Source organism: Simochromis diagramma, unplaced genomic scaffold, assembly GCF_900408965.1.
Source record: "Simochromis diagramma unplaced genomic scaffold, fSimDia1.1 OVJJ01000216.1, whole genome shotgun sequence".
NCBI lineage: Eukaryota > Metazoa > Chordata > Actinopteri > Cichliformes > Cichlidae > Simochromis > Simochromis diagramma.
The window spans coordinates 15,056,632-15,071,601 of NW_024386883.1; the positions used below are offsets into that span (position 1 = coordinate 15,056,632).

The following is a 14,970-nucleotide window of genomic DNA, read 5'->3' on the forward strand; positions in this document are numbered from 1 at the left end:
CTTAAAATATTCTGGGCGTCTCTGTCTCGCAAAGAAATTCACTTCAATCCGTTAGGCTTTCATTAGCGTTAATGTTGCATGAACAATGTTGATATTAGCACTTGACTGATACGGTTCTGTGAAGGTCGACATGGACTGAACGAGTTCTGCACGGAGGCCTTTGAGCCGTATTATGCGAATTTATTCTTCTGTGCTTTTTTACACTTTTGTGACAAGTGTTTAAATTGTTCAACGTTTACCTCAGACTTTTATTTAAGGTAGAAAAAACTTCCCTTAGCAACAGTATATGTGGAATTAATGTAATACTGACCAAAAAACTGCCATAATATGTAATTAAACGGCACTACACAGAGTTTATTACAGAGAATACACATTTGGTCTTGTGTTAAATGTGGTCAGTTAATCCATCTTTGCTACTGTTGTGAAACTGAGTACATCACCTTTATGAGATAACTACAGATTGAAAGATTTCAATTTTATTTATATAGCAGCAAATCACAACGATGGTGGCCTCCAGTTTGTTTTATTTTTTTATTTTTTTATGTACAATATAATACAGAGAAAACTCAACAACAATCATACGACCCCCTATGAGCAAGCACATGGCGACTGTGGGAAGGAGAAACACCCTTTAAACAGGAAGAAACCTCTAGCAGAACCAGACTCAAGGAAGGGCAGCCATGTACTACAACTGGTTGTGCGGGGAGGGAAACAGGACATACAGGACATTAATTAGTCGATAATCTTAAGCACTTATTACAAGATTTCCTACGTGAGCTAAATGTACGCAGACTAAAAGGGGGTTATGCTCTGACATTTTTTTCTGTAATAATTTTATTTGTTTGTTTTCTTAAGTGGACAGATGCATTGATTACGACACACGTGTAGGCATGTGCATGCATGGAGGTGGGGAAAAAAAAGGAGTTACATGGACATGTTCTTAAAAGCATTAATAAATTGCTCCATATAAAAAACGCTCTTCTGCATATATAAGTAGTCCTGCTTTGTAATGCTAACGACCGAGCACCAATCAGCATCCTCCGTGAAGTCAGACTCAAACTCCAACACTTTGGAGAGCAGTTAGATATGTACTGATAGACAGTATAATGGTCCTTGTTTGGCTCTGCAGCCTCAGTGGCTCGGTGCAGCATTGTGGATCTCCACAACAGAAAACGTCTACCGTTGCCAGCTGGAGTCCAAGATGCTGCGGTCTGTCTAATGATGGGCTGAGAGACTGACTGCAGAGCAAAAAACAGTGACTGGTCAGGAAGGGCCAGGATAACTGGTTAGCAGTGACTGGAATTTTAACATGAAGAGCCAGATATTTTCCATTATTAAACCTGTTTCATAAACCTGGCTAACCCCTGCACCACCATGCCATACCCCACACAATATCAATATTTCATTTTTTTTTTAAAAAGCCACACTTATTGTTAAAAGAAAGTCATTGTGGAATATTACAAGTGTATTATCAACAAATTTAAATATACGCAGTATATCCAACCGGGTCATCTGTGCTATGTGAGGAACCTATTGAGCTCTCTGCTATGAATTGTTGAGTTACTCTGTTACTAATTAAATCCATTTTCCGTTGCATCAATTAACACGTTTTTTTATGCTTTGCTTCATAAAATCTGGTGTTAATTTGTTGTATTACAGTAATCACTGTTCCATTATTAATATGTAACCGTACGTATCAAATGCTCTAAATCTAATCAGATTATCTGCTTTCACATGGGCTGCTCACAAAAAGCTGTAGCTCATTAAGTAGAAAAGTTTTTGTAATATTTTAGTTCTGCTTCTAAGATAGCATCGTTAGTGGGTCGGTTCATCTATTGCTTTGTACTAAACTGTTAGAGAAAAAACAGAATGGATTATTTTTACTAGCTCTACAGAAATTGTTTGTTTGTGCTGCTGTTTTGTTCCCGATACTTCTTTTTTTTTCTACACGCACATGTAATGCATATGAAGCCTAAGTGCTAACCCATGAAAGAAACTTTATCCACCCAAGGTGAACAAACAGAAGCTTGTTGACTTTGTAAACCCAGTGCATTTCTCTTTTTGTTACTTGTGTGATAAAGTTTACCAACTTGTGTTTACTGTGGCATTGCTTCTCCTTGTTGCAATGCATTAAAAAAATCAAATGAGATCTCAAAGATGCAAAAGATTTGAGCCGAAATCTTGAAATGATTAACACAAAGCAACTGGCATGACTTCCTGTCCTAATTTGGAGAAAATCCATCAGAGCATCCTCACATCCCAAAATAGCTTTCTAATTGAGAACGAAGGTGGTGAGGCTGCTTCACAACCCCCGATGGCTTCTAAATGTTCAATAATGCCCATCAGATGATATAGGCCATCATAACTAATTAAACTCAGGTAGCTCTCTGCATTGCATTAGCTACGTTTTCACTGTCCGGTGTGAACCGATGACACACTTTAGTTGTTTTTCACTGAGCAAATAGCAGAGCAATTCATCTGACACATTTCAAACACAGAGGGCCTGACACAAATTATTATCTTCAGCCTCTTTCATAGACATTATCCTCCGATAACAGCTAAATAACAACTAAGTGAACATTAAAGTGACACGAAGTAATCCTTTAAAGAGGGAATAATAAAATGTTTCTCCATCAAAATAAAACTTCAGATCATAAGCAGTAAAATACACCTTTGTTCAATTCTCTGCCCTCTGGGGTTTTTGCGGCTACAGCTGTATTTGTTCTGATATGATCAGTACTGTTGCTTATATTAGTTGATGTGAGCTCACCTTAGGGGTGTTCTCTTGAGAAAAAAGGCACAGCATCAGCAGCTTTTTCCAAAATCATAAAACAGGTTGTCATTACCTTCAAAAGCAGCAAACTTTAGCATTTTCTCATCTCTGCATTTGCAACAGAATCACTGGCTCTCGCTTGCATGCGTTCACCAACAACTCGCATCCAACCTCTTTAGACTGGAGTCTTTAACGAATTTCTTAAAAGCTATTAAGAGCGAATGTGTTTACTCAATAAAGCCGATTTTAATTTAACACAAAGCTGTTTCAGATTTCGATGTTGCTGGAAAGAAGCCACAAATTGTAAAATGTGGATCCTTCATTTACGTTTTAAACACAGCAGCACAGACAGAGTTTCACAGTGTGCAGCAAACATCAGTGTGACCTAGTCAGTACATGACCTAATATGAGATATAGCCACAATCTCAGAGTGCCGTCCTCATTTTCATTTCGAGATGTTTTTGGTGCTTTTAAGATGACCTATTGTGCTCATTTTCATCTTTATATTTTTATTATTGGATTGTATTTGAGCAGCTTTGCTTGATTCACAGTTAACTGGGCCTAAGTTATGATAATAGAGAGAGAGTTGAAGGCACCACAGACAACTAGTCATACCTTTTATAATTCTTTGAAATCTGCCTGAAGCGTGAATATGTTGTTGATGCATGATAATATGAAGTTGTCATAAAAAAATTGAATGTCTGCTCAGAGCCTCACAGCCACTGTCTGATGACAATTTTTTTTTATCCCTAGGATATGAGAGGATATAATATTGTAGAAACTGTAACACCTGATTACTTGCACATATGCTCCTCCCCCTTTATGCTAACATTCTTCTGATTGGTTGCCCCTCTCAAGCTGAAAGTTTGAACAGCACATGAGGCAGGACTTGGTGTGCCTGAGATGAGCATATTTAAGGATATGCACTCTCACTGACGTCATACAGAACAAGAAATAGAGGAAATGTTCAGAGCAGTCTGCATGAATAACTTGCACACTGTTGTGCAGCTCATTATTTGAAACTTTGGCCTTGTTTAACATTAGTGTCCATCACTGTAAAAGCATACATCTTCTAGAAAACAAGAATAAAAGGGTGCTTTTTGGTCTTCCCAAGGCTGATAATGTTCAACATCATGCCGGATTCGTTCGTTTGCTAACTAATGCCACAAAAAGTACAGTGTCAAGCTGAAGCTCCTTCCGGGATGCTAGCGTTTACATTCTTCATTTGTCTGCTCTAGTATATCTGTGCAACATGTCTACACACACTAAATGCAGTAAACCCTGATGATGGGCGTGCTTGTTTGATGGTTCAGATAGACTGTGGTGTCTGTTTGTGCGACTGATGGGACTGAAAGATAATAGGCATGAAAACAGAGGACGAGAGGGAGGAGGAGGGAGCGCTTGTGCTTAAGAAGTGTGCTCAGGGAGTGGACGAGGTGAGGCGAGAGATTTTTGGATGTGATTTAACATCAGTCTAATATAAAATGGCAGAAATAAAGGGAAAGCGTAATAAGTCAATTTCGAAGAGTTGATAAAGATTTCTTTAGCCGTCTACAGACCAACTTTATGAAGAAAAATAAGAAACACATTTCTTTTTGCACTCAGATGATTACATTTTAAAAGCTAGAAGGATAATAGTGTAGTAAAGGCTAATGCCCTTGCACTTTGAAAGAAAGGAATTCAGTTCAGATCAACAGTACAATTTCATGGATTTTGTTTCCTTTGCTCCTCCAAGTTTTATAAAATTCTGCTTGTCCTGCATAATCACATACACACCCCATGACTCAACTCAGGTTGTTGAATGCATGAAATATGAGCTGTTACAAGCTTCAACATTTTAGACCTTTGTACTAATGCTAATTTGCCTGTAAAGACACATTTGTGAAATCTTTTTGTTTTGTGGAAACCCTAAAAACAGTTCCTTCCTTTTCCCCAGTTGGCCCGTTGATGCTCGCTCTGCGGTTTCTTTCCTCAGTGTTTAAAACACTTCAGGCCAACTATCGATTTCATGAATCAAACAGCATCTGAAGGATCACATTAACCGTTAACTGTTGTTCAGTGCACGTTGTCTCCTCAGAGTTCTAACTCAACCTGTGCGACCTCTGCTAACAAACGAGCGCACAGACTCAAAAACACACCTCAGGGGGGCGCTTATATAACTAGCACACAGATTTGGAGGGAGGGTGCGGGGAGGTGGAGTAAATAAGATGGGGGCAGAACAAAACTGAATGAGGAGAAACCTGCAGAGAAATTACATTTTAAACTGTGTGAATAAAAGTTGGCACTTTAAGCTGGTTTCATTTAAAGACACCAGGGTTTTGATGTAATCACTGCATTATCTTAACTAGGTAAGCAAGAATGTTGATTGTGTTTGTCTGCATTCGTGTGTTCATCTAGAGAGATTAACAATTTCACGTGATTAAATAAGCTGCTGTATGAAATTCATTCACATGCGCCCATAGCATTACACAAAGTTGTTGTGTCTTGAAAAAGCTTTTGCAAAATGTAAATTGCAGTATGTTGACGGGTTGATGGGGTTACACAGGTTGTGCAGTTTCTCCAGTTGCAATCTTGGGTTGGGTACCTGGATGAATATCACCGGCTGTGTTAACATTTTTGATTTTAATTAACTTATTTAATGATATGTCCCTTTGAGAATCCAACTAGGTAAATAATTAACTTTAATTCTTCCTTTTTGTATTGTTTTGCTACAGTAGAATAGAATAGAATAGAATAGAATAGCCCTGTATTGTCATTGTACATGTACAATGAAATTAAGAAGAGTCCTCTACAGACATTTATCGAGATTCCCACCGACTAGCAAATGTAGTTCCATTGAAAACTGTGCAGTGCTATGCTGTGGTTTCTGGGCTTTAAGGTGTATCAGTTCCTGTTTGGTAGGCATGTCAGAAGTGTAACCCAATCAGGAGTGACTTGTATTAAAGAAAGAGCACACACATTGAATGTGCAGCCACATAAACACACTTCGTCAATCAAAAACGTTTCCCAACAAATTACTGGATTACTATGCAGGCCAACCTACACATTACACCTCATGAAGCTCCCGGTGCACAGATGATGTGCTGATGTTAATGCCAGCACTTGGTGACCCTGCTCTATAACTATAACCACTTCCAGCCTGCAATAACATCACTTAAAGTTGATCGTGAAATATCAAGGATGGCAAAACTTTCATGAACTGGCGTGTTACAACTATGGGATTACAGCACTTGAATACACTTGGTGTTTTAGAAAGACCCATTCGTTCACAAATGTTTGCAAGGGTAGTAGTGTGACAATGGGACTTAAAGCACCTGAATTCAAATACTAACTCTTTACCCCTTGAAAGCCTATGAGGAGTAGCTCTTGAAGCTCAGACCAGTCAGCGACTCCTAAGTAACCACTGGTCTCTAGGAAAAATGTGTATTCAACAAGTAGTTTACAAGTGTTTGCAGACAAATCAGTGTCTTCAACGCAAACTACAGAGGACTGAAGCAACATGAGAGCAACCAAAGAATCCTCTTTGCAACAGGCAATATATATTTTTCCCTGGTGGCCGCAGGTTGGCAGCGGGGACTGGTCTCTGTGACTAATGCCTGAATTATGCTTCAGTAGGAAATCTATGTTGTAACTTACGACATAGCCAGAAACCTGTCTTAACCCCATGCCGTAACCCTCCATGCCAGAGTCTTTGCAGGGTGTATCGACCCAATGTGTAGTTACATTTTCAGGAGGTACAGGTCAGGTTGAAAGGAAGGTGGTATCGTAGGGTTAAGAGGTTAAGAGGGTTAAAATCATAGGTTGTGGTGTAAGTTTCCCCCGAAGCATAATTCAAGCTCTAGGTCTAAGCTATTGTTTCACGCTGATAATTTATAAGCACATAATATCCCAACCTATTTGTTTATTTAACAAGTCCTTCATTCAACTCTTCCATCGGTTGTCCTTGCAAATTGCCACCAACAAGAACGGAGAGTGCAGGGGGGGAACTTTTCATCATAATGCCCATCGGCTAAATTTAGCAACACAAGGCTAACATTAAATGTTAACACAGCTCAATGAAGTCATTTTACTTTATAAAGACATGAAAATTGCTCACTTTCTGATCTACAGAAGCAGACTTCTTGTGAAAATCCCTCCTCACTATCACCTCCTCCTTTTCTTAACCCCCCTACATCTCATCTCTTCAACCTCCATCTTCCTCCCTACTTCACCACATTAATCTCTCATTAGCAGCCTCCCTCCCCCCTTTTCCTCTACATCCTTTCTTTCTCCACCAGCCATAATACACACACATACACACAAGCGTTCACCGCTGAAAGGTCTGTATATTTTCACCCATGCGGAAGTATCCTCAGACAAATGAGGGGCACAGGCAGCCATTTAAAGGGCAGCACCACAGTGCAGAAGAGCCCCTCTGAACAGAGCCCATGGACGGAGAGATAACGGACTTAAATAGGACTAACATGCTGCACACTCAGATTGTGTACAGGCATGCCTAAAACACAAATGGGACAGCTTTTTCATGCTTAAAGACAGCCAAGGAAAGCAAGTGTTCAGGTGTTAGCAGCAGAGAAAATGTAGGTTCTACTGCGCAGCTTGAGCGCATATAAGAGGAAGAGGCTGCTTGCTATCTGGATCTGGAGTGACTCAGAGCACCATGCTGAATACAAATGACTCGATGCAGATTAGGATGTCACTGTTTCAATGAAGGCAAAGGCAGGGGCAGCATGTAGGAGGTCATATTAACCCCTTCCGCCCACACACACGCCTTTGAAAGCCTTTGTCTTGCTTGATGGTTAAGAGGTTACCACGGAACGCATAACAAAGATCGGCCGCACGAATGAAGTGCAGATGAAAAGGTAGCACACACCGCTGAAGACTCCGCAGCTGCTCAGAGGCATATTGATTCATTTTATTTTCTACATGAACTTGTGAGAGTCTGTCCAAATCTAGATTTAATTTGAAGCTGATAATGCACACGTAGGGATCTAATACTCACTTTCACTCTAACTGGGCACCTCAATTACATAGTGCCCTCCACTGCTGGGGGGTTAATTTATTCAATATCCTTTTTCCATCCAAACCCAATCACTCTGCTGTCTACTACATAAAAAAAAATCTCACCTTTTCCCCTCAGTTCACCCAACTCTTCTATCCAACAATCTGCACGTGAAGTTATTAAAGGAATACATATGAGTGTTGGTAGGTTCATGTTTTAAACTAAAACACACTAAAGTAAGACACACAGCCACTTATGCAATATTTTGCTAATTCAATGAAGCAACTTCCAACAGGGCCCGAGCATTTAAATCTTTTTCTAATAATATTATACTCACAAATTTAAATATTTTAAAACCTATAAACTACTCAAAGTAAATCCAATCTGACAAAGCACAGAAATTCCTAATATCTCCCGTCTCACTCCAAATACTCAGTCAGGACTCCTTGGCATTACATTGACTTCTATATCGTGAAGAGGTGGGTGTATTAACAGTTGAAAAGGCAGTGTGACCAAAACTAAACAGTTAATGGAAATATAATGAAACTAAATGCAAAACACAAAGCACCCAGCAGGACACAAACCGCTTTCTTTCAAGCTATTGTAAACATTGCCACAGTTACTGTATCAAGGCTCTGATAAACTGTCCTCGTTAGGCAAAAATGTATATTCTGCGGCCAGCTGTTAGTGTTTTTTTTTTTTTGCGAAACTGCTTTGGTTGCCAGGGGATTGTCTATCAGTTCATCAACCCATCAGCAAAGTCTTTACTGAGGTCACAGAGAGAGCTAGCTGAGGGGTAATTTCCTCTCGACTTTTTTATAGGCGTATTTTTGAAACACAGAGCCCCCTGCTGACCATAAGAAAGAATGCAGATTTGGGGCTGACACAATATGTTCATCTTTGTGTACAGTCTGTGTAACATAAATAATTGGCTCAGCTTAAACTGTGAGATTCCTTACTGGAAGCTTTTAGTGAATTTGTGATATTAATAAATCATAAAAGATTCCAAACCTGAACTGTCACCTTACATAAAATCCCGGGTGTTCTTCCAGTGCAGTCTCAGCTTGTCAGCAACAAAAAAGACTTTTGCTTTCAAGTTCCTCATTTCATGGAAAATCTGTGCTTAATAAATAATCCTGCAAAGCACTTCTGATGCTAAATCTCTTCGGTGACGTATTTCTCTAACCTACTCTGTTGTGCTGGAAGCAGATGGACTATCCCGACCTCTTAAGAACTGCATTTGTCACATTGCCTTTGTTTTCTACCTATTCTCAGTAATGATGTGCAGAGACTGCTGTCAGAAACACCTGGACGTTCTTACTGACTTTCAGTGTGAGAGGGACAAATGGCTTAGACGCCATTAAGGTTCAAGGACTCGGGACACTAACGGAGCAACTGACTGTCCTGAACTTTAACACATGACCAGGGGTGGCACTGTGACAACAAGGCAGGGAGCCATGAAATGATCATGCTGGCTCAGTGCTTTATAATAAATCAGGCAGTCTGTTGCTTTGGCATTGTACTTCCATCCTTCCCACACATTTAACAACAGGATTTTTCACACTTAAAGGTGGTTTACCAAAAACACACCAGGTTATAGGCGGCTCATTGAGGCTCAGGCCCATCCAGAAAGGTCGCTATAGTTTTTTTTTTTTATAGATAGATAGATAGAGATATTTTTTCAGTGTTTGTACAGATTACCATAGAAAAGATGCCCTTCATAGAAAAGTGTCAAACCTTGAAGCAGATGGGTTACAGCAACAGAAGACCACAATGGCTTCCAGTCTTTTCAGCTAAGAACAAGAAACTGAGGCTATAATTCATACGGGCTCAAAACTGGACAATAAGAGAATGGTCTGATCAGAGATGGGCAGTAAAGTGTTACAAGTAACGTATTACTGTAATCCGATTACTTTTTCAAGTAACAATTAAAGTAAGGGATTTCTGTTGCAAAAAAAGATATTACTGTTACTCTCCTGTAGGTACACTGCGTTACTGCGTTATTAAACCGTGATTTTGCTTGTGAGAGTGTCTCATGACAATGACGTACGAGTGTGCAACATCTGTGGCAGCAACAGATGTGTGCAGATCAACAATGGATAATATGGAGTGTGGGAGAGAATACGACCATGCAGCGTTTAAAGCGCGGAAGTACTGACATCACTTTGAGTTTGATTCTGTAAAAAGCGACAAAAACATTAGCGTCTTCTGTACACTCTCCGTGGGAAGAAAAACGTCTTTCTAAAGCGAAAACTTAAACTTCAAATCTGAGCAAGCGCCCAGCACGCTGCCACGGGAAATGTAAAATTCACAGAGAAACCCCCGGATCCTCCCACTGACATGGCCGCTGCAGCATCGGGCAAACCTCCACCTGCTCCACTCCTGCTAAACAGGTAAAAATAGATTGAAGAGCGACGGGACTTAGTGCCGCTGAATCTTTGATTTTATTTATTTTTTGCTGTGTTTTACTTGCATCTATTTGAAAGAGTAAGTATAAACACAAAAAATTATTTTATTCTATATACTGGAATATACAGAAAATAGGTTTAAATGTTAAACACACTTATTCAAGTCAAAGACTGTTGGATATAATTAAATTTTCGCTTAATGCAATGTTCATAAAGTTAAACGTTTAAAACAAGTTTTAAAAAGAGACTTTTTTCATTTGATTACATTTTATATGATTGATTATGCAGAAAAAATAGAATTGGGCTGAAAGGTCTATTGCTTTATTATTCAGGTTGTGTATCGTGTTTTTAAAAAGTAATAAAGTAACTAATTACTTTGGAAAGTAATCAGTAAAGTAACAGGATTACTGAGAAGTAATCAGTAATTAGTAACTATTAGTAACTTTTGCTGTTTTCAAGCAACTTGACCAACACTGAGTGTGATGAGTCTTGGTTTCTGTTGCAACACTCAGATAGTAGGATCAGAATTTTTGTGGAAACAACATGAAAGCAGTGTTTTAGGTTGGTCGTTGTGGTGGAGGATATTGTCTTGGAACACGTTGGGCACCTTGGTGTCAGTTGAGCATAATTTAAACACCACAGCCTACTACAGAACATTGTTGCTGACCACGCCCATCCCTTCATGACATCATCTGATAGTGTATCCTGCCGGAAGCAGCTATGTCACAAATCTAAAACCAACCCAATTCTTGAACATTACAATGGATTCACTGAACTCAAATGGATTCCACAGTCATCAGATCTCAGTCTAACAGAGCACCTTTGGGATGAGTTGCATTATGGATGTGCAGCTGACAAATCTGAAGCAAGTGTGTGAAGCTAGAAAGTCAATATGGACCAAAACATCTGAGCAATGTGGCCAGTGAGTGTATGTGTAAGGAGCTAGTTATTGTTTCATGAAGAAACGTATTAGTAAATTTCCTGGAATGTATTTGACAAGTAATCTACAAAGGCTCATTTGCTGGCAGAGGTCCAGCTTTCCTCCACAGAGTTGAGCTCTGCAAATAAATCCTCATGCTGCTGGAGACTGTGGATACCACTGCCACAACACAGAGTCTAACAAATGTCTTGACCATTTGTTTCATTTGTTAAAGATAATTATACGGCAGTGATGCAATTAACTTGATATTGATACATTACCGTTTTTTTTGCTGTATAAATGATTAAAAGATATATTTTTTAGCGGCTGTCACTAACACTAGTAACCCCACTGTGAATAATAAGGAGGTTAAACTGTAAATCAAACAAATGCAGGAGAATTTATCAGAGCGTCTGGGTCTACCGAATGATCATCAATGACAATGGGAACATACAACAACATTTGTCCTCGGCTTCCCACCAATTATCCCCATCAGCCTTCCTGACAGCAGCACAGCGAGCCACTGAATGGACTAATCTCTCTTCACAAATTAGCTCAGTCTCTCATCTCCTCTTCCCAAACGTACGCTATGCCCTTAAACGCCACATGGTCGCACTGCCTATTCATAACCATTATCTCGGGGCCTTTGGTAATGGAGAAAAAAAAGGGGGCCGAGAAGAAAAACGGAATAAAGACACTGAGAAATGTAAAACGGGAGGTGAAAACTGGCAATGTGGTTCGATCTCAGATTCCCCGCTGCCCCTGAGCTATCAGAGCCATTGATTGGTTCATGTAATTCTGCTCTGATTCGGCTTGGCCAATCAATGGACTGCAGACCGACTTCCTGTGACTGTGCAGCCATTAAAGTGAAGGTGAAAATCCCATAGTTTCATACACTTTACTCCCGTCCGTGCCTTTTTTTATACGTCCAAGAATCTTCTCTTTCTGCATTCTCATTCAAAGAGATGCTTCTCTTCACACTGCAGTCATTGACTGAGTGGATACAAAAGATGGTGTAAAATAATACAAGAAACTGTGGATGAATTTCTGAAATGAAGATGTCACATTCTACAAATATTGGTCTCTTTTATCTCAGAGCAGCTTCTTTTGTCCAAATACTGACATTTTTCTTACATCCACAAGGTTCCTTCACTTATTGAATGTATTATTTCATAAAATTACTCACTTTAGATCCTGAACTTAAACAGTGTATATATATTTAAGTATTTTTAAAGTATTTTTAAACCAAACCCACAACATTATTAAAATATTTATGTATCCCTACAAACTGCTTTAAAATATTACAGTATTGTCTGCTGCAAACCTACATTCGCTTATTTTGCTTATTCAGTTCTTGTGCCTACTTCTCTTCATTTTCACTTGCAGTATTCTGTCTGCTGCTCGCATAGCTCGTTTCCCCACAGAGATCAATACAGCTTCATCTTCTGTAATTTCAGCTCATTAATAGGCAAAATCTTGTGGATGCATTGGTTTTAGTTTTAAACGTATTTGAGCTTAATGCTTCTGTCAGCATGGCTTCAGTGATCCTCCACAGAGAACTGAAAAATATACTGTTACAGAAGGAAAGCAGAGCTTCTCGTTTATTTGTGGAGCAGGACGAGCGAAGTACAGAACAGATAAACCTACAGATGTTTTCAGGTTCTCAGGACATTGTATGAAGATCACCTTTGCACATGTCACGCACAGCAGGTGCAGGTAACTCACCTTGTTTGTCTTCTAACTGTTGGAAGCGCTTTGTACTTTGTACAAGGGAACCAGCAGGTTAAAGACCAGCTTTCATGTGGGTCAGGCTGGAATTCTATTTAAGATTCTGGCACTTTTACAGTATAACACAGCAATATTATTAAAATTATTTCTTGCACCACCCAGGATGCTGTTCAGGAGTGTTATTTTATAGACGTGCAATTAAGAGTGTTACAAGTAGTTTATCTTTATTTGGTTTATTGATGTCTGTGCTGTTGAAAACAGTTAACAGTTGACTTGTATAAAGTTTGCATTTTACAGTTAATGTGCGTCCTCTCTCAGTCCCTCTACTGGCAAATTATATAATACATAAAAACTCGAAATGTCACTGTGGGTAAATATTGTCTTTTCTCAGGCATAAAATTAAGAGTGGCTTAATGTTTAGCACTAATACAAGTCTGTCAAGATTCCTTTTTAATACATTACTATTGTTGTTGTTATTATTAGGGGGTTTCCACTTTCATTAGATGCCACACAGAGAAGAGGGGGATTGATCGTGGAGGAAGATGCACAGCAAAGAACATCTGGTCCGACTCAAACCTGAGCACTTAGCCCTGTGGCTTATGGTTACCGCCACAACCCAGTGAGCTAAAATAGTACCATGTAGCAAAATTTCTACACTTTTTTTGCTTTAATACAGTCCAATTCTACTTCTACTGTTTCTTCTTTCACAGCAGGAGATTATCCAACTCCATCTCACTCATCCTTAGCATCCTCTTCTGTTGCACCAACCCTCTGCATGTCCTCCTTCACTACATCCACGAATCTTCTTTGTGGTCTTCCTCTTTTCCTCCAACATACCAACTATCCCACCTCTTTACTTTGTCTCCAGACCAGTCAACCTGAGCTGTCCCTCTGATGTACTCATTTCTAATCTCGTCCCAGTGAAAATCTGAACATCTTTAGCACAGCCTCCTGCCTTTTTGTCAACGTCACCATCTCCAAACCACACATCACAGCAGCTCTCACTACCATCTTGTAAACCTTCACTTTCACTCCTGCTGCTGTCCTTCTGTCACAAATGACCTCAGATACTTGTCTCCACCCACTCCACACTGCCTGCACTCTCTTCTTCACCTCTGATGTGAAGAAGCAATGGACCACTGTCCATTGCTTTGGATTGTTGACACCGGATTTTTAACTAATACACCATCATTATGCATGCATCTACACATAGGTCTCCCTCTCATTCACACACATGTATCCTGTCTCACTTCTACTGACTTTCATTCCTTTTTATTCCAGAGCATGCTCCAGACTGCTCCCTACTCTCACTGCAGATGTCATCTGTGAACATCATAGTGCAGACACTCCTGCCTGACCTCATCTGTCAATCTGTCCATCCCCACTGCTAAAAGTACATTGTATTACTGCTATTTTGTCATAATGTTATCTAATCCCATTGCAAAAAAACAAAAACATCCATAATTGTCTCAGAAACCTGTGCCTCTGACGGTTTTGTAAATGATATTTAGTGAGAACAGACTATGTATCAGTGCGTATATCGAAAACAGAGACCGCTTTTAACTGATTTGGAGTCATTTTCAGGGGCCAGTTCACCCAAATGTGAAAATTAAAATCCGTGGAATTTAGAAGCTTAGAGGAAACGGGAGCTTGAAATTATCATGCAAAATTAAAATGTAAGACAAAATACCTCAGGGTGTTTCAAAACATTTAACTCTCTTTATCTGATCACAGAATTTCTGAGCCTTCTCTGGTCATCACACTCACACACAGACGTGTACGATTCACCCCCTCCATTACCAAAACAAACATAAAAGCACTTCATTGTCTGCTTAATTTAGTCATTGATTTTTTTTAACACCAGATCACACCACGGATAGTAGGAGACGTCAGGCTGAAGTGTTTTATGGTCTTTGCGGGAACCCCCACCATCCCTGCAGACACACACACACACACACACACACTCGGGCTGAGGAGAGAGTGAGAAAAAGGGAAAAAAGAAGATGCTTCCCCAGGGATCATCACTAAAAATCACTGCCTACTACTGTTAGGAGATCTAACCATGGGAGTGTGTGAGTGATTGTTGTTTGTGTGTAAAGCTTCTGTCCCCTTTGGCATGTGTGGCTTTGCTTAGATCAGATGT

General features: G+C 39.6%; 1 protein-coding gene across 8 annotated transcripts in view; it reads right to left on the minus strand.

Annotated features, from left to right (window-relative positions):
* gria4b (glutamate receptor, ionotropic, AMPA 4b) overlaps positions 1–14,970 on the minus strand; it is a 170,426-nt gene that overhangs the window by 135,577 nt on the left and 19,879 nt on the right. The gene's annotated exons all lie outside the window — the stretch shown is intronic.